The sequence below is a fragment of the Corvus hawaiiensis genome, chromosome 13 (genome assembly GCF_020740725.1).
Source record: "Corvus hawaiiensis isolate bCorHaw1 chromosome 13, bCorHaw1.pri.cur, whole genome shotgun sequence".
Lineage (NCBI taxonomy): Eukaryota > Metazoa > Chordata > Aves > Passeriformes > Corvidae > Corvus > Corvus hawaiiensis.
The window spans coordinates 8,797,281-8,823,227 of record NC_063225.1 but is presented as its reverse complement, the minus strand read 5'-3'; the positions used below and the strand labels follow the sequence as shown (position 1 = coordinate 8,823,227).

The 25,947-nt window shown below is 40.3% G+C and overlaps 1 long non-coding RNA gene across 8 annotated transcripts in view; it reads right to left on the bottom strand.

Moving 5' to 3' along the window:
* The window catches only part of LOC125332887, a 143,659-nt gene extending 118,124 nt beyond the window's left edge, over nucleotides 1-25,535 (bottom strand). For all 8 annotated transcript variants that reach the window (XR_007206655.1, XR_007206650.1, XR_007206656.1 and 5 more), the window contains exon 1: nucleotides 25,454-25,535. This is a non-coding gene — a long non-coding RNA (uncharacterized LOC125332887). The remainder of the gene's footprint in view (nucleotides 1-25,453) is intronic.
* Between the last annotated feature and the right edge of the window lie 412 nt (nucleotides 25,536-25,947).

The window sequence follows — 25,947 nt, the reverse complement described above, 5'->3', positions numbered from 1 at the left end:
GCTGGAATCTCGCGTGCCCATGGTCTTGTTCTTATTATTACAACACAGCGTGACTAAAAATATCAAACCAAACAAAAGAAATTCCTGCAGGCAAGGGGTAAGAGAGGAGGCCGACCACTGCTGGAAATGGAACTTATTGTTCACCTAAGTAGTGCAGCGGGGAACAGAAATCACAGAAGCAAAGGCCAAGATCAACAGCAGGAGCAGCACTGAAAGTAACAACAATGTTCCTGAACAAGGAGCCACAGACTCCAGAAGAGGGGAGTTAGAAAGGGGCTTCCCACCCTCTCCATCCCTCCAGCAAATCAGCCAGACTGAACACAGGCTGGATGGATCACTCTGCTTCAGGGGATGCTGCAGCATCCTGGGGTGGATCTGGGCATGGCTGAGGGATTATGGGCCCTTCAGGTATCAGCCCTCAGGTGACCCAAAGCTCTCAAGCAGGGATCAAAACCGCTGTGGGATCCTGTTCAGCAAGGTCCTCTGGGGCCAAGGGAGGAAGGGCAGCACTGCCAGGCTCCCAGCTGAGCCACCCTTGAGGGAGGCTGAGAAACAGCTGGATGCTCTTGCATCTGGAGAACCCACATCTGGGCTGCTGGCACAGAACTCCAGGATTCTGGGGGAGTTTGGACCCAGGACCTGGGGAGCCCAAGGCTGTCGGTACCCTGGACACAGGCTTTGAGAGCCTGGCACACGGGTTATTGGGGCACCAGGATTTGGCTCCTTGTTGTGTGGCTGGCTTCAGCAGAGACCTGATTAGTTTCTGTGGCCAGAGCATGTCCATAAACCACTATCTTTTTGCCTAGCTGAGCATTTTCTGACAGAAATCTTCTCCTGGGGTGCTCTCTGGCCAGCCCTAGCTCAGAGCAGCTGTGCACAGAGAAAGAATGCTGAACTCTCTGAATGTGGAAATATGCAGGAATTATCTATACAGCTAACTGGTAATAAAACTATTATTAATGGCCATATTGTTGCTTTGCACTCCTGTGATACCTTCTAGAAAATCCCCAAACCATTTCACAAGTTAATGAGCCAAAAAACCTTCCATGCTGGACTGCCAGGCAAGAATTTTTATTACCTCCTTTTCTCTTCTAACTCCTCCAGCCATGATCAGATTTCTTTGGCCAGTCTATTCTCCAGCATCACACTTAACTTCTTACAAGAGAGCTGTTCCTTCCTGTTCCATACTCTCCTGCGAAACTCTGCCCAGTGGCAGGAGTAAGAACACAGGAGAAGTATCCAGTCTAAGACCCAGAAGAGGGGACTGTGACCCAGGGCACTCAGAGTGAGAGTTTTATAAGGTAAAGTGCTGTGGAGGATTGTGGAGCTGCAAGAGAGGCACAGCTGAGGACTGGGAATAGGTTTAAGGGGACAGAGCCTGTGGAGTCACAGTCTCAGCTGGTCTAAACCAGCGCAGCTCTGATCACTAGAACTCCAGTGCAAAGTTCATTTCAAGAAAGAAAATGATGGCTGGATAACACAATGCTCAAAAATGCATCTTCCTTTAATGTAAAAAGGGATGAACTGTGCTGTGAGATGGTGACAGGCCTAGGTTTTCATCTTTCCAGGACAGAACTGCCGTCTGTAATTCTACATCTGTATAATTTTCCCTTTTAGATTGTCACTTAGTAATGAATAAATATTTGTTTCCCATGTCACAGCTCCTTTCCATTCTTCCAATTTCTACTACATTAGGCTGTTTATAAAGGATGCTCCCGGGATGGAGAAACAGGCCCTGAGATCTCAGAGATGATCCTGTCTTTAAGCTTCCACCGCTGCTCCACCTGCCTCATTCCTTCCTTTTTAGCATCACACCATGCATTGAATACGTAATTTTCTCCCTCACTGCCTGTCAAACACACATTTTTTCTGTGCTTGTATATCCCAATCTATAGAAATTCCCCCAACTTGTGCATACATCAGCCACATAGTAAAACAAAGGCTTTTATGTATTCAAACAGATGATAGATGGATTAGAAAGACATAGCTAATGTGACTCTTACTTTCAATGGAGCTTTAACTGACTGAAAGCACATAGTTCATGTTAAGTCTTTGTTGAAATTCCTATCAGTAATATGCATATTGAATCATGAGAATAAAAATGTCACAAGCTCTCTTTTTTTTTTTTTTTTTCCTCATGGTGGTTGCAGTTTCAATCTATTTGTTATAATCAGGGAAAACAGTGTGCCATGCTGGAGTAGCTGAGCCTCTGATTCATTTCTGAGGACTGGTGATAGTGCAAGCTACAGCCTGGAAGAACATTCCTTGCCACCAGGCTGGTATTAATTTCCTGTTCAAAAGGGGCTATATTGTCAATGTGACACTTTAATCAGCCACCAAAGTGACTCTGGGAACGCAGACTTCACAATCAATGTCAATGTATTTCATGTAGTTTCAATACCGCTTCGTCATTTCGCTTCAGAAGCGCGCAAGGAGGGTCAATACATTTCATTAGTTTGTTTCATCTAAAGGACAGTACAACATCAGAACTTTGATTATATTATAAGAATTGCCTTAATGTGACACCAGATTCCCTGATTGTGCAACACCAGGCACTGAAGTGCTAGAGGGCACTCGAATTATCCTTCACCCACGCACAGCCAAGAAGCACCCGTGAAGGGTGCTACAAAAGGGGGAGAAGATAAGAGGATGCTGGCAATTTGCATAATACACAGTGGATTACATCTCCTCTAAATACATTATGAAACTTGAAAAAAAAATCCTTAATTTTCAAGGACACCAGTTGCCATAAATCAGATATCTGTCACTTAGAAAACCTCTTTATAAAATGCTTGGCATATCTAGGTAGGGCATGCAGTTATTTATCACTCATAAAAACATAAACTAAGTACAAATATCTATTTTCATGACAAGGATTCCTTTAAAAAAAAAGAAAAAAGAGAATGTGAACCCTTATGGAAACATCAACGTGAACTTATTCCAAGGTAAACACATGCAAGTAGGCCGATTTTTAGTATTTGCACCATTTGTACAACTGTTTTACTAGGAGTCTGATTAATCAGATAGGAGACAGGTGCATGTTATTATGTAACTGCCTTGAAGAAAAAAAGAAGAAGTAAGAGGAAAAAAACCAAGTAGGAGTTTGGCTGAGTGAAGTTATAGGAAAATCACTGGGGAAAAAGAAGAGTTCAATAGTCAGCATTTGTATGTACCACAGGGAAGGATGTGAATTGGGCTTTACTTTAAAATGAACAGAGATAAGCCATACTGAAGGCACATTATTGATCTAATTTCTTGGTTGTTCCAAGCATTTCAGATTTGTCTACTACATCAGATGAGAATGAAACAGTTTGTATGTTTAGGTGGTGTTTTTTCAGATTCCATATGACAGATGTCATTTCACAATATGCTCAGCGCTGACAATTTCAAGTATTTGGAATTAAAAGCAGTATACTGGTTTATCCCAGCCAAAGATCCAGCCCAAATTTTACTCTCCTCAATGTTTCTGATACCAAGATTTTTTTCCAAAGAAATGAATATCAACCAGGTACCTCAGTGATTGCAGGCATTACTAGCCCACATATTTTTCCTAAACTTGCTGAAGTTTCTACATTTCTGTCCACTACTTAGACTGCTGGAAGTCCTTATAAACTTTGTATATATAACAAGAACATTCCATTCAGAATAAGAAAAAATTGTCTGAGTCAATGCTTTCAAATTCAATCCAGTCAGTTGTTCAATTCATTCACTACAATCAGGCAGAAGGATGATTTTTATTTAGCCACAAGGTCCCTCTTAACAAGAGAGTAAGTTTTCTTCAAAGTTTTCTCAAAGTATCAGGTGCCATCATGGGTAAAACAGACCTATGGTTATGAAAAACCTCATCCGACCAAAACAAAAGCTCAAGGAAGCCCCTCTCCTGCGCCATCTCTCCCTATCATAACCAAACTGAAAATCAAAGAACAAAAATTATACCATTGATAACACTTAGAGAGACAATAAATATCACTGTACAAATCTGATTGCAATGCCAATAATCTGCTGCTTACTCTAGTTGTTAAATGAAAGAAAGGAAGATTACATTGCTTTGAATTTTTTTTCTCTCCCATTTGCAACAACTTCAGTTGAGAACAGTGAGAAGAGGAATTACAAAACATGATGGTGACTCCAAAACAAGATTTGTTAACCTCAGAAGGTTCAGATGTCTCTAGTCAGAGAAAGTATCAGGGAGGATTTTTCAAAATAGCTCAGTGTTGATCTAAACTTTCTCCAGCTGAAGTAAACAATCAAACTCCCTGTGGAAGAAGAGTCAGTGACTTTGAAAGTGATACTTACAAAGAAAAATACTTCTGCTGGCTTTGATCATGTAATTGAGATAGGAGTTTAACAAGATCAAGATTCTCAAGATTTCTTCTTGGACTTAAATATTGACTCTTACATTTAATTACTGACTAAATAACCTCTGAACTGCTGAATTTATTAACCGTAAAGTTCACTTTGGCACGAGATGTTACTCGTAGACTTCATGTTTCATCTCAACAGTAGTACTGATCACACCAACTCTGTGTGGACTGCTTCAAATAAACAGATGAGAAAGCCCACTTGGCAGTTCTTGAATATTTAAATATTGTAAATTGAGAGCTGAAAATGTTATAGCTTAAGACACATTTATGTATTCATATTCATTAAAGAAATTAATTTTGGAAAACCCATGCTCCCCGGTTTGCATCACTTTAGATCCCAAAATTCCTTCAATGGACATAATTTTGCACACTTAAAAAGACCAGTTCTCAGGAGGAACCATAAACTGCTTTGGAAATGCTGCTGGTGAGGAGTGAAATGGACCATCCCTGCGAATAAGCCTAAGGAACATGTGTCTGAATTCACATTACAGCCTGATCTCATCAGTTCACTTCAAACCTGAGGGTTCTTTGAAAGCCATGCTCAGAAAGCAATTTGTCTACAGCTAAAACTCACTGGTAGTTCAGATAATGTTTTAAGCGATGCTCATTGCAACTCAAGACAACACTTTTTCTTTCAGTTTTGTTATAAAACTTTCACATGTCCAGGTTTGTACCACGTATTTGCCAACATGAGTCAAAAAAAGGCTTTGTGTCTCACTGTGGGGTCTTGCTATCAGTGATCTGATTTTACTGAAAATCTCTGGACAGACATTTAGATTATTTTCTTGTAAAGCAGTTTTAGATTATCTTCTCATAAAATAATTTTATATTATCTTCTCATATAATAGCTTTACAGAGACTAGAGCCAGATCACTCCTTTTTTTTTTATTTTTAAAGAAGTGGTGTTGCACAAATAGGGAGGGTTTGACACAGAGGAGTACAGACAGTTTTATGTTTTATTACAGTGCTAAAAAGGATTTCTGCAGTGTGCTGTATCTGTGTAAAACTTCTCACTATTTTAATAAACCCTAGTGGCATAGATGTTAATTTTAGCTGGGTAAGAATTTGGCCCAGTGTGTAGAAATTTTTATCTACAATGTAGGATTTTATTTGAGGGTTTGGGGTAGGAAATTTGGGAGATTTTTCTGCAATTATGAGGATGTTTTCCTCTATTCAGTTTTACTGTTGGGATAGTCTTTGACTACTATCTTAGTAAACTGAGTGAATAAAAAGGCAGGAAGATACAGTGTTCTACATTAAAATAAGCACCTTCTGTTATCAATAAAATACAGATTTTGAGAGGAGTTAGCACCTTCCAGGATTTGGCTTAATAAAAGCAGTGGAGACTTCAAATTTAACTGCAAATTCCCTTTGACGCACAGAATTTATGGCAAAATTCCACCAGAAATAAGAACAAAGTAAGAAATCTTGAACATACACACACACTTAATATGTCAAAATAGAATTGAGATATTAGATGCAGAGTTAAAAATGTAGGAAACTTTGGGACTTTTTTCCTTGAAAGCTGGTGTAAAAGATAAAGAAAGACAACTTAGTATTAACTAAAAAAAACCCCAAAACATAATGGAAGAGGGGTATAGTAATGGATGGAAACACTCATAGCACAACTAATCAAATCTTTTTAATTACAAAAATAAAATAACCACATCAAGGCGAACAATAAGGATGTGGGCAAAATTAGCTTTAATTTTAACAGCAATAAGGAGCATCAAAAATTGCTGAAAGAGAAGAAGAGAGAGATTTGCATCTTTGCACGGGTCTGATTTTGTGAGCAGTGAAACACATCCAACCCCACACAACCATCTGCTGAGGGCAAGCAGCTGAGGCTGGACCTTTTCCTGAGCTGCCCTTGCTGTAGGCTCAGGTGTTACCCTGAACCTCCAGGAAGCTTTAAAAGGTGAGAGAAGGTCTCTCTTGTTGAAGGACCTGTGAGTCACAGCCAGTGCTCCAACACCTGGATCTGCCCATCAGTATCTGCAATCAAGCAAAGGGCAGCAATGGGCTCTGAATAGGAAAGACCCACCTGGAAACAGGATTGCCTAGGAACAGATGCCTGAATTTAATCACCAAAAAAGCCCTCAAAACTGGTGGGATAAAACAGTTAGGACACATGGGAAAGATGTGTTCACTCCAGGAAAACTCAAAACTTTGGGATATAAGGATAAAATCCTCCTAGGATCCAAAGCTGAGTCCAGCAGCATTAAAACTGAAGCCTGCCTTGAAGGAAACTTGTCTCCATGCCCACAGGGCCCAAATGTATCTTAAAGAACTAGATCTTGAAGAGCAAAAGTAATTAAAAAAGACAGGGCTTTTACAAAATACTTTAAAAAAGTTCGAAAATATCAAGCCAGGTGTCGATCATCAAAAAAAATTGATCAATTCAGCTATTTCAAAAAGTACCCTTAATACACAGTAGAGACATTCCCCCCATCTGAAAAATTCTGACCATATATGTACATCCCAGTCTACAATAAATCACAGCAAAGATCAGTTGCGCATTTTAAATACTTTGAAATGATGTATTAAATTTTTATCCTCCCAAAATAATAACTACCTAACACTGACCAGGCACATATTTTAAAGTGGGATGTTTTCAACTGACTTCAATAACTTACAAACAGTTGAAGTAGATTTGCTTTGTTAAAAAAAAAAAAAAAAAAAGCAAAGTCAAGACCTTTCTTCCAAAGATCTAACCTAGAGAATATTTTGACAGCTAAATTATAAACTATGAGAACCAGGGGAGTTGTTATGGACCATCAACTATAGTGAAGCCAGGGAGTGTTATTCAATTAATCATTTTACTCATTAGAGGTAAGTAAAAGCCAAAATAAAGTTAATCAAAGTCTTTTATACCCTGTGTTTAGAGCAGCTCCCTGTGTCTTGATGGATTCTTCTTGTACCAGGGACAACGTTTCAAAGACAGATCAATAAACAGAGATTCCTGAAGTTTTGAAAATTAACACCTTGCTCTAGTTATAAGTCAATCAGGAAATAATACCAAAAAGAGTTGAAGAAGTCAACACAAGTTCAGTGGGACCTTAACATGTGTGTCCCAAATTGCTAGATTTAAGTCGTTCTATTTTTCCAAGCAGCTAATTTTCCCTTTTTGAAGTACTCACAGAAGGTCAGGATCAGTTTAAACATCAAGGCTTATGAATTAAACAGCTTCATGGAAAACAGAGGAAGGAAAGTTGCCTGAAGTAAGACTCTGCAGTGATGCAACGTGGCCCACCTCCTTTCCAGGCCAAATTGGGTGTTTGGGTATCAGTCCAAGGCTGCACTGGCACACCGGAGTGGAGCTGAGAGCGTGGCTTACTACATACTCATAGAAATACACACATCTCCCTCCCCAAGGGTCTTTTGTCCCCGAAAAAAACCCCTCTTTGACTAATTCTATGCTTTCAACTATCAACTGAATTTTTATGGATTTCTGCTGACATGTTTTATAATGTTTCAAAACATGGTAGGAAAGACAATACATGAAGTATGAACATCGATTGCTAGAAAATAATCCACAATGCAAGGTCTCTGGAAATTCATCAATAAAAGAAGCTCAGTGAAAATAGTTCTTCTTTAGAAGAAAACAGGGCTGCTTCTTTTAATCCATTTCTAAGACAATGCTCTTTTGACAACTATTGTTAAAATGCCTTTTCAAGAGTTGTTACTCTAATTTCATTTCTATTCAGCAGGCCTAAACACAGTATATACTTTCAGAACAAAATTAGTAAAAATTTAATTCTGGACATAAAGGCATTTATGATTAATAACCTTTTATCGTGATGACTAATGGAAGACTTCCATGAACTCTGCAGTTTTGATTCCTTTGGGAATTTTAAGAGAGGGCACTTATATAAACATAGCCAAGTTGGCTTAGAAACTGAGCCAGAAATCGCAAAATCAGATTCAGTTCTATGGCCAAATCTAGAAATGTTATGATAATACTGAAACAAAAACCCTTGTGTCACCCTTCAGCATCTCAAAACCTCCAGAAAATGCCGTGATGGGCAGAACGACAGAGCAGAGAGGTCGAAATGGGATCTGTAAATGTTGAGGCTCATCTGCTCCCCCAGCCACTCCTTAAAACCGTCTGCCAGAATTATTGCCTTCCATTTGCTGCTCCATCAAACAATACAGGAGGCATCATTCAGCAAATCAAAGGTGTGTCTAACCCCTGAAGATAAACTCTATCCACAAGCCAGTTGATGCCCTCGTCATGCTGAGCCGATATTGAAAAACATTTCCCAGAAGAGCTCAGCCAGATTCTCAAAGCAAAATGCCTCAGCGTGGCTCAGCACTGGCTGACTTGTGCTGGTGGGACTCCACTAATTTCTTTGGAACTGCATCAGCAGTAAAATCAAAGAAAACAGCGATAAATCAGATTTTTTTCTTTACCTTTGCCATCTCTGCTGCTGTGCTTTAGTGGCATAAATGATAAAAAAAAAAGGTGCAAATGTAATACTATCAAACATATGTGGAGGATGTGTTCCGTTTTCCACAAACAACATTTGTTTTATGAGCTGAGCTCCTAGAGTTACGTTCTTCATACAAAGGAAAAAAGGAACAGAAAAGGAATTGTGTGAGTTATTTGGCCATTTCTAACTTCACAAAAGTGCTTTCTCAGTTTTATATTTCAGGTTAGAAGGTAAATAAGATTTGAGAATATGGTAGTTTTTTAAAAACCTCTACCCCAAAAGTATGAAGTGGATGGTCCACTGCAGGGAAGACATGCTACACTGATGAGACAAATCCCCTGGTTCAAGCAGGGTGCTCGGCTCCAGCCAGGACATCATTCCACTGTCTTTTAAGAAGATTTATTGCTATTCCGAAATAAGCTGTACACAAAGAAGCAGAAGAGTGATAGCAAAGAGATAAAAGTAGTCAAAGTCCTCAGTGTATTAATTCACCAATGCATTTTTTAAACACATAACTTTTTTAGAATGCAAATGGCTACTCTGCTGGCACTTGGGATTCACGTTAAAATATCCTGCAGAATGTTCTTTTTTTTTTTAACATGCTTAAAACCCAAGTAAAACAATATTCAGTGTATGTCTGGGGCCAGTTGTCATTTGTAGGGAGTAATGGGCTTCATTAATTTCATGGCTATCTGACATTCACTCCCTTCTTCCTTTGAATTCTGAATAGCAATGGTTAAAATAATATTTTAAACTGCAAGTGTTGACCTTTCCGAGGTGGGTCCCTACCTCAGGGAAGGTGAAGGGCAGGTGTCCTGCTGAGATAGTGTCACTCCTCAGCTTGCTGAAATCCATTGTGAAGAGCACTCGGAGTGTGACGTTATCCCAGCACGAGCTGTGCCCCCCGGAGTGCCCTACTGCTGGAATGACAGTGCTGAAAGGTGGTCAGAGGATGGCAACGAAGGGAAAGTTTTACATAGGGATGGTGGCTCGATGTAGTGCAGATGGTTAAAATAATTAACAAATACCGAACTGACGGAACAACCAAAATTCCAATCCTGCCCAGAGGACAGCTTCCAGAAAATGCCATGGGTACAATAATTCATCTAATATCCGGTCTAATATTCAATCCTTGAATCAGCTGCTGCAATCCTACACCAGTCAGAGCCATTCATATTAGAGTGAAATCTGCAAAACTTCATAAAAGTCAAGTGGATGTCAATGGGACTATCGTGAGCTATTATGGGAAATGTATTCAAGCTATGATACAATGCCAATGGACAATTCATGACTAAATTATTCGCTGTGATTTATTTGCCACCATATCTCGCTTTGTGGCAATCATGTGGGAGATTTTCCAGGTTTAGAACTAGTCCTGGAACAAACACATGCTGCATTCGCATTCGAGATGGAGGGAATATCAAGACAATTTCTTAATCAAACTAACCCCAAAGTTCTTACCTTAAGGCCTCTCTCCAATATATTTCCTAGCGAAACAAATTACTACCGTCAAAGTCCTGTACCAGACCACAGGTGTGTGAGGAGGAGAGCTGGAAGGAGGGGAAAGGCACCCCACAAAGCTCAGGATGGAGTGCTGCCAACAAAAATGTGTGGCTGTTGAATTAGAGACACTTGTAGTGACCCAGTAAAGCCAGTCACTGTGGGCTAAACTTGCGCTCAAGCTTGCAGGAGCAGAAAGGGAGAGACAGCACCATTTTTACTGAGAAGTCTGGCTTTCTATTTTCAACCTGCCCTTCCTTTCTCAGCTATGGTACCTCCTCTCCAAGGAGGCATTTTGGCTGGCATTGAGACCCAATAGCTCCAACTGCAGCGCCAAACCTTTGGCAGCAGCCATGGGCACAGACAGCAAAATCCAACCCTCCTCCTCAGAGACAGGCAAGATCCGTATGGCTGAAGGTGCTAGCACTTTTCTAAACTGTTTTAGTCCATCTCTAATGGAAATCTAATGGAAATCATAAATTACTGAAAAAGGTCCACAGGTGCTGAAATTTACTACTGTGTTGACTGCTGGCAAGGTCTGAAAGTGAGGAACAATGCAAGATGTGCTAGGAAAATGAAATATTTATGACATTCATATTCTCCCTCAAGCTTAAAAAAAAGGCACCCAGCAAACCTTTTGCTTAGTGACCAAATAATAAAGCCAAAAAGTGAAAAACAAAACAAACGCGTGGAGAAAAAAGGAAAAAACCTTGACCCATGCAGGTGTTTTTAAAACTATCACTGCAAAGGGGATCTTTCTCATAGCAGGTCATGGGGTTTATTTATTTTATTATTTAGAGTATTGTAATTTTATCTGAGCGTAAGAATAAATTGGTCTCAATGAAGAGAACAACGGAATGGCTCATCATGTTAAACTCTGAATAATCAATGACATTTCTCAATATGCTATTCAGTACAGTACATTGTTAGATATTATATGCACAGAGAGGAAGTTGAGATAATTTTTCCCACAAGTAAACGCTTGCCATAGTTATAGTAGTTTGCATGAGACAGGAATGACTTGGAGCAAGGACAACAAAAAAGCAGGGGGGAAATTACACTACAGATTTGATCTGGCTTCCACAATCAGTTTGGCAATTGGTTTCTTTGGGAACAGCTTCAAGCCTTGCAAGAATTAATGAAAAATAAAGGTTGGCTTTGAGCAGGATCGGCACAAAAAATAATGTGAATGGCATGAAAGATTTTGATTTTATGCATTAGACATGGGCAGGGGGTGAAGAACAATCACTTCTAGATTTTCCAAATATGGAGTTGGATATGAACGTGGTGGCAGTCCTGTTTTAAACAATTCACACCTAGTTGCACCTTGCAGGCTCCGCAATCACTCTGATGTCTACCATATGTGCAGAACGACAATTTAAAAAATGGGGTGACACAAAAGCTAGGATCTTTCTCATAAGGTGCAGACCTACTCCTATAACACACTTTGGCTTTTAACGCCAATTCTTTAAAGCTAAGCCTATGCTTGAGAGTCAAGGACAAGTTGGGTTTTATTCACAAAGATAGAAAGTGAGTACAAAGAGACAAGTAAATGACCCTGCCATCAAACCCAGATGCAGAGAGCCCGCGGGAGACTGTGTGTCCTTCAGATTGACCTGACTGTCCCTTCAAGCCCGAGAACATTTTGGATTATGACTCCTGTCTTCCTCTCCCTGGAATGTACCATACATGACAGATCAAGCCTGATTTCTAAATGACTCCACAAGAGGTCACCACAAGACGAACAAATTGTTGTCATGGATGTTGCAATGTCATTCCTTAAATTTCACAGATGTTGGTATCTATCTGCTGAATTGGACAGGAAGGACTTCAAGGGAAAAGGGGATGACGAGTCATCCTTGTGGCATCCGGCACCTCAGCAAGGTCAGAAAGGAAATGGGCTCAGAGCCTAATGATGTGAGTGATGTTATCTGTGTTTCACAGGATTGGCCTTCTATTCCTTGTGGAGTTGGGGCATTGAGAACGCACCTGCACCGTGAAACAGTGCCAGAGAGACACCCAAGTTAGAATGGTTTGAGCTACTTCTGAGAGTGAAAAAGCACAGCCATGTATGCAGAGAGCTCCAACACCTCCACTCGTTTGCAGCTGAGAGGCAGAACTAATGAACGTGTTGCTGCTGCAGCCACGCTGAGCCGGTGCCTCTGGCTGTGCTGTGAGACCACGCAGCTCTCCTGGGGGCCATGGGCTGTGCCATCCCAGTGCTCCTGGCGGGGACCAGCTGAGCCTCAGGGAAATATCATCGAAGTCTGGTCTATCCACAAGCTGTCTCCTCCAGCCCACTGATAAACCCATCAAATTAAAATGAAGAGCAGGCGCTTGGTAAGAGTTCATGTTTTAGACAGCTTACTGAGAAACTGTTGGAGGTCAGAGTGACATTAATACCCCACAACCCAGGGACAGACTTGGAACTGGATGGAAACTTTCTCCAGCCCCCGCTCAGCAAAACATTTCAGTATAGACTCACCCAGAAGCATTACAGCTGGCTTATTCATACACTTCATATGGAGCACGGGAAAATACGTGCCTTTTAAAAAAAAAAAAAGCACTGTCTGGGATCTAAAGAGACAGATAAACCAATATGTTCATTTCTGGTTTGCTTGTGACATTCAAAAGGTTCAGGAGCTGTGAAATTCTGAGTCTGGAAACCGTTTCCCAGTGCTGTTTTGTGTGCTGATTTGATTTGTACAAGGATCAGCCTGAGACAGGTCACGGAGAGCAAATCACTTTAGTAAGCTAAACAGTAGTAATAATTTTAAGTGCTATTTTCCCCTTGAGATTAATTTTATTTTCTAATATAACCAGAGGCCAGTCAGAGAAAGAGGAGAAGAGAATGACATTTTCCTGGATCCTAAAAGAAAGCTTAATGATGGAGAGGGGGTTCAAAGATAATGGAAAACGGGGAAAGGCAACTGTAATAACACAGGAAGACTTTACATTTATGGCGGATGAAATTCACCCTTATGTACAGGGCTAGGACAAGGATCATAAAGTTTAAATGTTTACCCAGCACAGAGGTGGATTTCACCCCTGGTTACTTGTCTGTCCTCCAAGTCTGCACACACAGAGCTGAGAAAAACAGAGCCATAGCCCAGGATAAGGCTCTCAGACCAGCAGGCTAACACAACACTGTTTCTATTTTATGCACAAAGCAGAAGTGTCAAAGATGTACTAAATAAAAAAGACTGCTTTAAGGATGTCAACAGACAGGTGTGCGTATAAAGAGAGAAGAGGAAAAGTGGTTTGGAATCAAATAAACCAAAAAAATCAGCAGGAATGTCTTTCCCCCTGTATGATGTTACATGGATGAACTACAAAGGTCCAGGCAGCCTTTCCCCAGTCGCTAAAAAGAAGCTTTTTCCCAAAATCCAGCAGAAACTCTGACTTCTCCAGACAAAAAGGACAGTGACTGATCCCTGGGTGTAGCAGCCCAATTGCATCCATTCTCCGTGTGCTTCACCATTCCTGCAGGATGCATTTCCACATCTTCATTCTTCATAATGTCTCACCCATGCCCGTTTACAACTTCCCATATAAACACAGACACTTCCTCAAAACATTCTTTAAGTCCATTGTTTGCCAGCACTGTCACAAACTGTGTTCAAGAGTTGACTAATAATTTGCAGAAAAATCTTACAGCAACTGTAGATTGTGTGGTCCTAAAGTTACAAGCAAACAAATAATTTCATATGAAGAAATCATGTATTTCCTGTAGTTAGGCGTTCTCTAACTTTAAATCAGCTTCCAACAGATGTAATGAAAAACTCTTAGTAGCTTCTGTGGGGTGTGGACTGTGTTCTATGGCCTTTTAGAAAAACAGCCATGTTAAGTTCATCAAAAGCCTCTGCAAATCGATGCTGATTTGGGTAAAATGCTGAATGAGAAGAGTAAGGATCAGGATAATTTTGTAAAAGGCAATATTACTTTCTAAAAGACACTATTGTATTTCTACCTTTCTTTCACTTTTCTTTAGATATTGAAGATGAAAACGGCAGAATAAAAAGTGTAAAATGTTGTGAATTAAATTCAAGCCTTTTTTATTTAAAGGAAAAGAAGCCAAAACAGGAACATGTATCACAAACTCAGACTTCCAGTTTAGGAGGAGGTAGCTTTGGCTTTTATTTCTAAACTTTAAAACAAAACAAAAGAACAAAAAACCCCAAACATATTTATATAATCTTGAAACTGAAAATCTAAACCCAGCCTAAGTAATGGAGCTAAAGCTCATCTGCATGTTCAGCTCCTGAGTTGCCTCCTCTGAAACTCCCTCTGTATTGTCCGTAAGGCAGCACAGCCATGGAGGATTAAACGTTAATCAAACACCAACTACAGTTTTAATCTTGCAGGCACTTACATACATAAAAAACTTCCTACATGCAAGTAGCCCTTTTGAGTTCAAAGCATCTGCTTTACCTATATGAAGTTATTTACATGCACAAGTGTTTGCAGGTTCAAGGCCTATAACCTGAAAAGCACAATAATGTTTTCAATAGTCCCTCTTGAGCTACTCCATGGCAGTTTACTCTGGGAAGGGAAGGAGTTTCTGAGTATCTATCGTTCTAACTAGTGTTCTTCATCCAGGCTCTCTCTGATTCTTCACAACTCACCAGATTTAAAAATATGGTATTTTGTACAACTGTTTTACTGGAGATGCAAAGCATATGGTAAATTTTGAGTAAACTGTGTGCCCTTCCCTAGAGAAAATAAATTTAAAAATAAACCTGCTATAGAGTCTATAAAAAGGCATCACATTTACAACACACAACTAAGTCACTGCTGCACAATACAAAAAAATTAAGACAGCTTGAACGAATACAACTTTCCTAAGCAAACTAGGGGAAGTACAGGGAATTGGTGCAAAAGAAATCTAAAAATCAAAGTGACATTGTTAGCACTAAATTTTCCCTCCATTAAAGTATCTTATTGTCATGTTTATCCTCCAAACTCTCCTCCCTGCATCCAAAATGGACCAGTCTGCCTCACTTAGGAGTTGATTCAGCAGCAGGATCTACAGGGATGCACATCTGCCATGTTGTGAAGCCCAGTTCTTTTCCCATACAAAATGCTCTATAGATGGCAATTTTTTTCCACCGGTACTAAATATAATGAGTCCTGCAGTGGAACTTGGCAGCTCCTTAGCATTGTACAGCAATTACCAGGAAGAAGGGAAGAACACCATAATTTCCAAATGAAAGAATGGGGAATTAGATGAGCATAATGTAGTTCTCCACTGGAATAAGGATGGGATGCTGGAATTCTATGGCATATTTTTACATATACAAATGGACTCTTCTGATTTCGGAGATGCTCAGAGCAGCATAAATAGTCTTTTGTCAACTAAAAATCAGCCCGTCCCTGAAGTCAAAGGAGTTTCCACTACCTGAAGAAAAGACTTTGTATTTCTTGTCATAAATATCTTGCTTGGAATTGGAGAGCACGTTGTAAAGAGGGAAATAGAACAGAGCTGATAAATAAAGCAAAATATACTGCGCCAGCCATTTAGATTGCCCCCAAAGCAACTCCTTTCTCCTTTTCTCCTGAGCTTGAGCCTACATGAGAAAAGAGTGACCCCTCATTAATACCCTCCTTACAGACTGCTTATTGTTTTTACTTGTTTTATTTCCTTGCACTTGGAAATAGAAGCAATAAATTTCCAGGGAAATGAAACTCACTTATCAGATTTTCCAAGCATCAAGTTTCATATTAGGAAAGGGAAGGAAAAAAAAAAAATCATTCTGAGGGGACTTGGTACAGCTGTAAACCAATATGTGGAAGCTGTATCAGAGAATAAACCCTCCTGGTAGACTCCCTGTTATAAGCCTCAAGTTTCAGTCAGAAATTTTCTTGAAAGGGCCAACAAATTTACAGGGCAAGTATTTAGTGATTCACAATCCAGGCCCCTCAAATCAAATCAATGTAACTGACATTTAATAAGATCAAATGTGGTCATGTCTGAAACAAAACGTGGATGGGCAGTGATTGTCTTTCACAAACCATCTTTACCAGATTTTTTTTTTATTTTTCCTTCCAACAAAGTTGTTTTTTTTTTTTTAATCTAACACCCTGATGGGAAAAACAGGAATAAGAAATTTCCCAATTGAAAAAGTTCTGTTCACTCCTCAAAAACGTTTCAACTTTTTTTCATGTTTTCTAATAGGTATTTTCCCTAATGCAAGTTCACTAATCACTGCCCAGTTCTCTTTCTCAGTGCCCTTCCAACTGACCTTGCTGAGAATTCACCTCGCACAGAGACCAGGACAGGGTCAGGCTGACAGAGAAAATCTTGGACCAGGCTCTACCACCAATTATCACATTATAAATCAAGATTAGTACCACAAAATTTAGTGCAATGGGTCTAGAATTAAATCTCTCCAGCAAGAACTTAGTTCACACAGAGAAATCCTTCCATGGGGGTAAATATCAATGCTGGGGAAGGGGGTGCAGGGCAAGGCTGTTTCAAACCACTGGCCAAAGTGAAAGGAATTTAGAAGCTTTTAAAACTCATTTTAAAAGGCCGTGTCTGGCATAAAAAATTCCTATTGCTCGTGTTTATGCACAATTCTACACAGTGATAGAGAACCAGAGAACGAAAGAGTTGTCAAATCCCTGAGCACACGGGAGCACAGGAGCACGGGGAGCAGGCAGGGATGCAGGCAGGGATGCAGGCAGGGTCACCTCTGCCAGCAGCTTTGCCTGCAGCACTTTATTCCCCGACACCCGGGACTGACCGGGCTTCTGCCTCCGAGCAGCTCTTCCAGACTGTCAGGCAAGCCTTAAATACTACATCAAAGTTGCTGTTAGATTCCACCGAGGAGACACTTCAATGTGTCCCAATCAGGCCTTAATCTTTAAGTGCTGTTTTTTCTCTCTCTCTTAAGGATCATGCTGGTTTTTCCCTCTCCCCAAGAGCTCTAGCTGAGCCAAAGCAAGCATCGCTCAGCCATCAAAACAAGCCAGAGCAAAATAATCCCTTTTTTTTTTTCCTGATGACTACCACGAGGAGGCACTGCAGCCTGCTTTATGGAAGGAATTTTTTAATTATTAAAAAAAAAAAAAAAAAAAAAAAAAAGAAAAAGAGGCAGGAAAGAAAAGAGAAGAGGAGAGGGAGGAAAAAAAAAAAAAAAAAAGGAACTAGCCACCCTGGTGAAGTGTCTATTCGACACCAGCACAGCTCTGGTGTCATTCCCTATTTAATGGCTGTCAGTGAGGGGGAAAGACAACGTGGTGGGTAATTAAAACCAAATTGCAGGCAGGAGATGACTGCAGAAGGATGATATTGTCATTAATACTGATTTAACATGCACCTGGGTAAGGTGAGAGAGTGCAGCTAGGGAAATCGCAAAGGCACCAGGGCTGCCTAATTTAAAGATGTAGGGTTTCCAGCCGAAGCATGTTTAAAACCCGAATAAAACCATCATATTATGACAGCGGATATAAAACTGAAACAAATGTGCTACACATGTCTGTTAAAAAGGAAAAACTCTCCAACCCTGTGTTCACAGCAAAGCAAGCACTGCGTCCTCTCTGAAGTTCAAAAGTATTTTTTTTAAAGAAGGGTTTTTGTTGGGTTCTCTCATATCTTGGTTTCCAATGTGTCCGGTGCTTCCTCTGCTTTTACAAAGCTGACTGACAAGAAGGGATCTTTGTTAGATGGAGGGGGAAAAAAGAAACCCACTGAAAAATCCAGTCTGTCTCACAGAAAAAAATTCTGCTCCATTAATATTTCAGGGAGTAAAGATCCCCCACCTCACATTTAGTGCAGGACTGTGGTACAATTCATTTGTGAAGAAAGCAAACTGTGGACTAGCTACTGAGACAGGAGATAAAACAAGGAAAGTTTGTAAATGATAGCATGTTTCAGACTCCAGAGTTTTGTGTCATTCCAGTCCTGACCGGCTTCGTTCCCAAGGCTCAATCCCAGATCCAGTAGGGCTGGGTAAATCTTGCTGTCTGCCCAGCATATTGCTAAATGCAATGTACATCAGCAGCTCTTAATTATAAATTCAGCTACTGGACTTTTCCTTAGTGAAACAACGCAGTTCAAATCTTTAAAAAAAATTTTATGACACCTAAAGGTGAAAAAGTATATTTTACAAAACCTATACTCCTCCCCCCCTCTTTTTAATTTTTTTTTCTTTCTGAGAATTCACTCTCTGGACATCACATCAAGTTAAAATAACTGAAAGGGGGGGTTGCAGCCTTCACAGGAAACATATTCTTATACAGGAAAATGTTCAAACTACAGCTGAAATTGGGGTATGAACTGATAAATCTCCTTTTAGTTTAATTGTAAATGAAATGTGTTTATGGAAATGACCACCTTTCTATCTTACTCTTGAAAGCTGAGTCATTAAAGAAATCATGAAGATATACACACGTTCCAGAGAGACAACATATTCAAAGGCAAGACATCAAATAAAAAAAAAAAAAAATTAAAGGCAAAATAAAAATAAAGGCAAAGATAAAAGAGCTCAGGTAGAAAAAAATAAGGGTGATGGGTCCTGACCCAAAGGCTGCTGAAATCCACAGCGAAGTTCTAAAAATTCAGTAGACTTGATCAAATTCCTAACAGACATTATTATGACAGGATTTCACTGTTTCATTTTCCCTTTTGCAAGAATCTGAAAGGTACAATTAGACTTTTAATTAAACCGCAGAAATGTTTGTCACCTTCTGACGATTTGCACGATTTTTTTACAATTCACAATTACCTGTGAATTAAATACTCCTCTTCCTCTCTCCACTCCCAGCGCTGCAAACAGGGACCAGCAAGCTGTCCCTCTGCTTGGGGGCTGCTGCTTTTGGGGGACACGAGCGGGTTTGCAGAGTTGGCTGGCGGGAGAGAGTTCGGAAAATGCTCATTTCCAGAGGGTGCTGCAAAAGGAGTTCAGCTCCGGGTCAGATCATACGCAGACACCTTGAAAGGTAGGTGTCAAGTATGCGGGATTCGCAAACGCACCCATGAAAGGAGGGCGAGGGGTGGCACACGCGGAGCCGAGGGACCGAGCCGCCTGCCCGCGGTGCCCGGCTGTGCCAGCGCCCGGCCACGACACGGCCCCGGTGCCACCGGCCCCGCTCCCTGCTGCAGAACCGGGATAATTCACCACCTTGCTGGGGGGCAGCAAAGATAAAGGCATCGCTCTCTGGAAAAGCACTCCGATTTCGTGACAAGACAGGCAGCGAAGGACCCAGGCAGGCAGGTGCTGTTTCTCCCCGGGCTGGACGCAGAAGAGACAAGCTGCTAGAAACGACTGGCAGAAAAAAAACGAGATCTGCCGAAGTCAGTGTGAGTTTCACTGACTTGTACCGAATAGACTTGGAAAACAGCTTCAGTATCAACAGTTTCTAAATTAAAACCTGTTTAGGTGATCATCAGATCATGCACTTGCTTGCCTGTTTCACCCGAATTATCTTTTTCCCCATATCCTAAAAACTGCAACTCCAGTGACACTCACAAACAACATATGTTGGTCTGATGAACATAACATCAGCTTTTTTTTTTTCCCTGTGTGTCTGTGTATGAATATTTTATGGCTCAGTATTTTCCAGATCCAAGATCAGAATTCAGCTATCAATTTTCTGGACCATGACACTCCATTTTCTTAATTGATAGTAATTTAAAAATCAAGTGACTTATTTGCAGTCTACTTTCTTGTTTAAGAAAAAAAGGAAGCAGATATCTTTATAATAGCTGCCTAGAGAAATGTCATGACAAATTGCAGCATAGATCAGAAATACTACTTAGCAAAGAGCTTAATACAAGCAGCTTAATACATAAATACGAAAAACTACGAGCAGGATAAAAAAAATAGAATCCTAATCTCTTTTGCTCAACTTTGAAATCTCTAAGGCTCACATCCTAAAAAACCTCAGTGCTTTATTTTACGATCACAAGGAGCCCTCCTCAAGTTAGTAACTTTAATAAAGTACATGCATGAAAATCCACTGTGATAAGACCTAAGTCCATATTCTAGTTGGGAATATTGGTTGCATTTTTCCCTTTCTGTTCCTTCTTTTCTCTCACTTATAAAATACATATTCTGTTATGATTTCATCTGTCTAAATAGAGGGATTCAGATAAACTACTTCCACTACTGCATCAAAGCATGATCTAAACATTTGGATATGAACCAATTAAATTCTCCTTTTCACTTTGAAAAACTTGCCAGAGGAATAGCTTTCTTTCCATATTAGTTGTTTGAGAGTTAGGGGGATTTTCTCCGTATTCAGGTCCCTATAATAAAACCTATCCAAGGACAGTTAATTTGGAAATTTTTAGGGTTTTTTTAATATAAATAAAATAGATTATGTTGTAATTTCTTTTATGACACAAGGTTAAAGCATAAGAGCGTCTAATATTTTTTATGTTTAGTTCACTCTAAATTCAGAGAAAAAATCCAGAGAAAAAAGTCGCTTTCCAAATTCTGTCATCTCTGCGCTTACAAACAAAGGGAGTTATATGCAATAAGCTCTGTGCTAACAAGGCTTCAGGTACCAAAAAAGAAAGTTGTGTGATCCTCAAGTATCCCCAGATAAGGAAGTGATCAGTCTTCAAAGCAACTGATAATTCACGGACAGAAAACAACAATGCTCAACCCAATAAAAGCAGCTCTTCTGCAGCGAGTTGGAAATCTGACCCCATTCCCAATAGCTGACTGCAATAAAGCACAGAAAATCATGAAGCAGCTACCTGACACTTAATACTGGGTTATTATTAGAAAACTATTTTCTTGCAGAAAAAAGAAAAAAAAAAAAGTAATTTTCTTGTACTGCTACAAGGAAAAGGCAAATAACATCTCTTTCACCTTTTAAAAATACTAATGCCTCTATATTGAGTTTATTTGCAGTTGAAGTAAGAAATACATGGGACAAAGCTTCCCTAGGTGCAAAGTGATAGTGCTCTGTGGGCTTCAGTGTAGCTATTTTCATTTATTCTAGGTCTGGACCTGGCAGAGGAATTTTTAATTTTTTTTTCCCCCCCCTCGGAAAGGTAACAGCTGCCAGCAGCAAACCCAGAAACATGCAGTTTCTGTTATATTTTGCTTTCAGATGAAATGGAATGTCTTCGGGGAGCCCAGAGGCATGCTAATGAGACAGGTTCAATGGAGATGGACACACTGAGGCAGCACCTTGGCCCCTGCTCTGGCTGCCCTGCGTGCGGAGCACGGCTCAGCGGCTGGAGAGGTGCCCTAAGGGGGGCATGGGAGGATTTCCATTGCACAGGGATTCTTGCTTATGAACTTTCATTAACACAGGGTTAATTTCTAAGGACACTGAAGAGTCAAAATGTCTTGCAATTGTTCCAGGACTGCTACACAGAGCCATTTTTTATACAAAAAAAAAAAAAAAATTATTTGGATTCATGCAAATGTATTTTGTTTGCAAAGGGGAATACTGAATGTTGGACTTGTTTTAACTCAGCAAATACTGTAATATTAATGTATTCACTGAGTGGATTAGGAAATTTATCTTGTAATTTGTTGCTGCTACTAGTTGTCATTTTTGATTCCTGGAAAAATGAAATAAGATTTAACTTCAAAAAGTTCTTCTTTATTATCTAATTAAATAAAGGTGGCAGATTAATTGACTAATTGGTGCTCATGTATAGATGGAGACATATGGAAAGGATTTAAGATTAGACATATGGAAAGGATTTCTAAGATCTGTAAGACTGTGAGCAGCATTTTATCAGATGTTTTGTATACAACACGTGACCTGCACAAAATGCTGCATTCAGCATATACGCCAGATTCATAAATGGGTACATCTGAAATTCAGCCTCGTGGACATATTCACAATCAGCAAAGATGCAGACTAGTAATTCCATTCTGGACACAAATCCGGCAACAAGGAGGAATCTTAAATACATACTAAAATGCCATAATAAATAGTGATTTTTAATTTTTTTTTTTCTTTTTTAGGGCCAGACCCTACCATTCATACTCACACTGAGTTATACACAAACACTTGAAAAATACCCATTCAAGCGGGTGGCAGCACGAAAGTGCCAGACTCTGAGTAAGATCTCAGCTGGCTGAGTTTAACGTGCACACAGAGGGACAAGGAGGGAAGGTATGGGGATTTAAGCCACTCCATTTCAGTATTAATTCACAGGGAGGTGGTCTAGACAGTGGAACTCAACGCCACAATGTACACACAGAGCCAACAGATACAACCACGCTCGCAGCAAAAAAAGAAAAAGACTGAGTCAGAGAAGCCTTGCAAGAGAAAAACAGTTACATTTTGTTAGGTTAATGGGTTGCAATATCCCTGCCACATCTGCAATGGTTTTAGAGGATTTATACCTGTAGTGAAGCAAATGATGACCGCATTGCATTATCGTCTTTCAAATAAATACAATATATTCTTGAAATACTGCTTTGGTCAAATGCCTGGGATTCTTGTTCAACTCCAGCAAAGATTTTGACTACAACTCAGAATTGCAATGCCTCTTTGGGAATTATAATAGAGCAACTTGCTACAAGTAAAAAGGTGGATGCTTTTACTCTCAAAAGAAAGAAAAGGTCTATGTCATCACTACCCTGAAAATGACATTTGAACTTGGGATTTGTGTAAATGTAGTGATGAAATCTTGAAACACTGTAAGAATATATCAGCTAGAGAACCCTTCACAAGGGGCCAAATCAGTAAAGATGGCACTCTGTGTAAAGTTATCACCTAGAAAAGGCAGTTTTTTTACTCCAATAGAGGTAGAAAAAGCCAGCAGTCACCCTACAGCTCATGGAGGTGCCAATGTTGGAAGAGACAGGCTCTCTGACTACACTGAGAAGAAACCCTACTAATATTTTTTAAAATTCCTGACATGAAATAGGAATTGCCTCCATTCATGATCTTGGAGCAGTCACAGCTCTGGAATTAGTATAATTTCCTACAGCCTTATCCCAATACCCCTGAGGAGTTTAGCATGCCATGATACCAAAGCAACTCAATTTTCAGCTCCTGGTGCAAATGGCCCATAAATAAGGAACGATTTGAAGACACTGGTTCAGTTTATCTTCTGGAACGTGGGTACCCCATTATTCTGACAGCACCATTCCATGTTTACTTAACCCAGCTGGGATAGTAACTCTTAGTCAAAATATGCCCAGGTACCCACAATGCCCACAAATAATGAATAAGAAATTTGAAGATACTGATACTTTCCCTCAATTTATTTTTCTGGAAGTAGCAAAATATCCCAGTTTGTCAAAGTTAAAAGCCTTAACACTTCCTAATCCTAACCATAACCTTAACCCAGCCCCAGCCCCTGGGAACCTAGGCCTGGGAACCCAGCGCTGCCTGCAAATCAAAATTCCTTCAAAGCTCCTGATACTTTGCTCTTGTTTTATCTCCAGGAATTTGCTAAGTCCCACACTGGCTGCTGTCTCCCTGTTTTTTCTACTGCACGGCCTCACTCCAGCTGAAAGCAGACAACACCACCAGGTTTCCCTCCCAGAAACTGGGACATCCCCCAGCGTGTGACACTAAGCACTTCTGACCCCAACCCTAACTCTAACCTAACTAAGCTTGGGAACTGAAGAGAGACTCACAGATTAGTCACGCTTTTTGTTCACCTGTCTGAAAGTTGCAAAAGACCACTGCCCCTCCTGCACTACAGACCCCAAAACTGGACCTTATTCCTAACCTTAGGTAGGCATGGGAAACATCTGCCAGCCTCCAGCACAGAATGGGAGAGCAGACAGAAGAAAAAACAGGGGTTCAATCCAGCATGTCCAGAGCAGGGCCGATTATGGCAAACCTTTTATTAAAAGCATCTCAGATTGTATATTAAATAATTTAGTAGCGCTTACTTTAGGAAATCTAAGAAAACATGTATAAACTAGTCTCATAAAAACCTAATTTTATGTAGTGAACAGTGTGTGCCAATTTCCTTATGGTTAGTAAGAGTATAAAGCATCTCAATACACTGTGAGGGACTGAAACAGGCAAGCTACATACAAAAGTACACTAATAATACTGGTAATAATATCTGCTTACTACTTATATAATAACTAATGGAGGAAAGGGGAAATATGCATTGGGAAATCCTCTTATTTTTGAAAGGTTATAACCCAGCCTTCATGTTCACTTTCACGGTAAGCCCAAATTTCCTTCTCAATCCTACACTTAAAACAAGAGAGAAGTAAAAGATTGAATCAAGACTGTGAGTTCAGAGAAATACTGTATACATTAAAATAAGAATTAATAATGCCTCAGAGGATCTTAAAAACTGTTGACAGACCCATGTGTCCCCCTATCCAGATTTGTCCGTGTGTGTTGTTTTCAAATGTGAGATTTAACTAAGTGTGTCAGGTACCAACTCATATTTTTCTTATTTTCTGTCACGTGCATCAGCTGGTCCTTTCCTCTAACAAAGGAAGCACAAATTTTCGTGGAGGTGACTCACTAGAAATATGTCTTAAAGATGAGTTGGTGAAAAAAAAAATAGAAAAACATTGGAAAAACAAAACTGTCCCTGCTATAGTCATGTTCTCTGATGTTGCAGAACTCGGTGTTTTCCTGCAATCCCACCCAGGTTGCCCATTCCCAATTTACAGGGCCCGCACGCCTCCCCATGCAGCAGCTGCGGCAACTGAAAGTAATTATCACTCCAGACACAATAAGGTGTTAAAGGTAGTGGCAAGCATTTTGTGCAAAAAGAAAAAAAATTAGGAAAAGGGAACCTGATGAAAGGAGATTAGTGTCTGTTAGTCTTTTGGAGAGGAACAGGGGAAAGCAAAGAGGGGGAGCGAAATAATAAATAACCCCAATCCTTAGGGAATACTTGCATATGTGGCAGACAATGAAATAAAAGTTTTCTTTGAAGAGTGAGTTCCTTTTCGGATGAAGTAAGCGGCACCAAAACGAAATCACAGAGTTATGTTACAGCTGATGTATAACTGATCAAAAGAGCAACAGGATGGAGTTAAGAGGCTGAGAAAAAGAGAATTAAACCAAAACATACTTCTTTGGAAAACAACCTACAGGATCCAGGGAATGGGAATAGCCACTGCCGGGCAGCTCGAAGAGGCTCTATCTAAGGAGCAGCCTGGCAGCCTGTTCAATACCTGTCCTGAGCTTCTTTGGGGGGTGGGAGGGAAAGGGAAGAGACAGCACACGCGGGAGGGAAGATCTTACTGGAGAAGTTGTCAGAGGCAAGGCAGGGAGGGCACGGAAGAATACGAGTTCGCTCCCAGGAACGGCAGAGAGGTCGGATCTGTTCTGGCTCTCTGTCTCTTTCCAGGGGATCTAATTTGCAGTGAAGCCCCTGGGACTCCTGTCTCCGGCACTGGTAGGAATGAGATCACAGCCTGAGTATTTGTTCTACATTTTCCAAGAAAGTAGAATTTAGTGCAGCAAAGGACTCCCATAAGGATCTCTGTGAATGACTCAGGTACACACACACCGAGAAATGTGCGGGAGCTGTAGAGGGAAGGGATTTATTTTAGCTTTGTTACATTTCTGCAAGGGGTACAGGTTTATTTATTTATATAGGTAATAGCTGCTCATTCTGATCCTACTTTCACCAGTTTTTTCTCTGAAGTAATTCCACTGATGATTTAATGCCTGCTGAATTGATGGTGGGGGTATTCCCAGCCTTTCCAGGCATGGTCGGCTCTGCTACGGGGCAG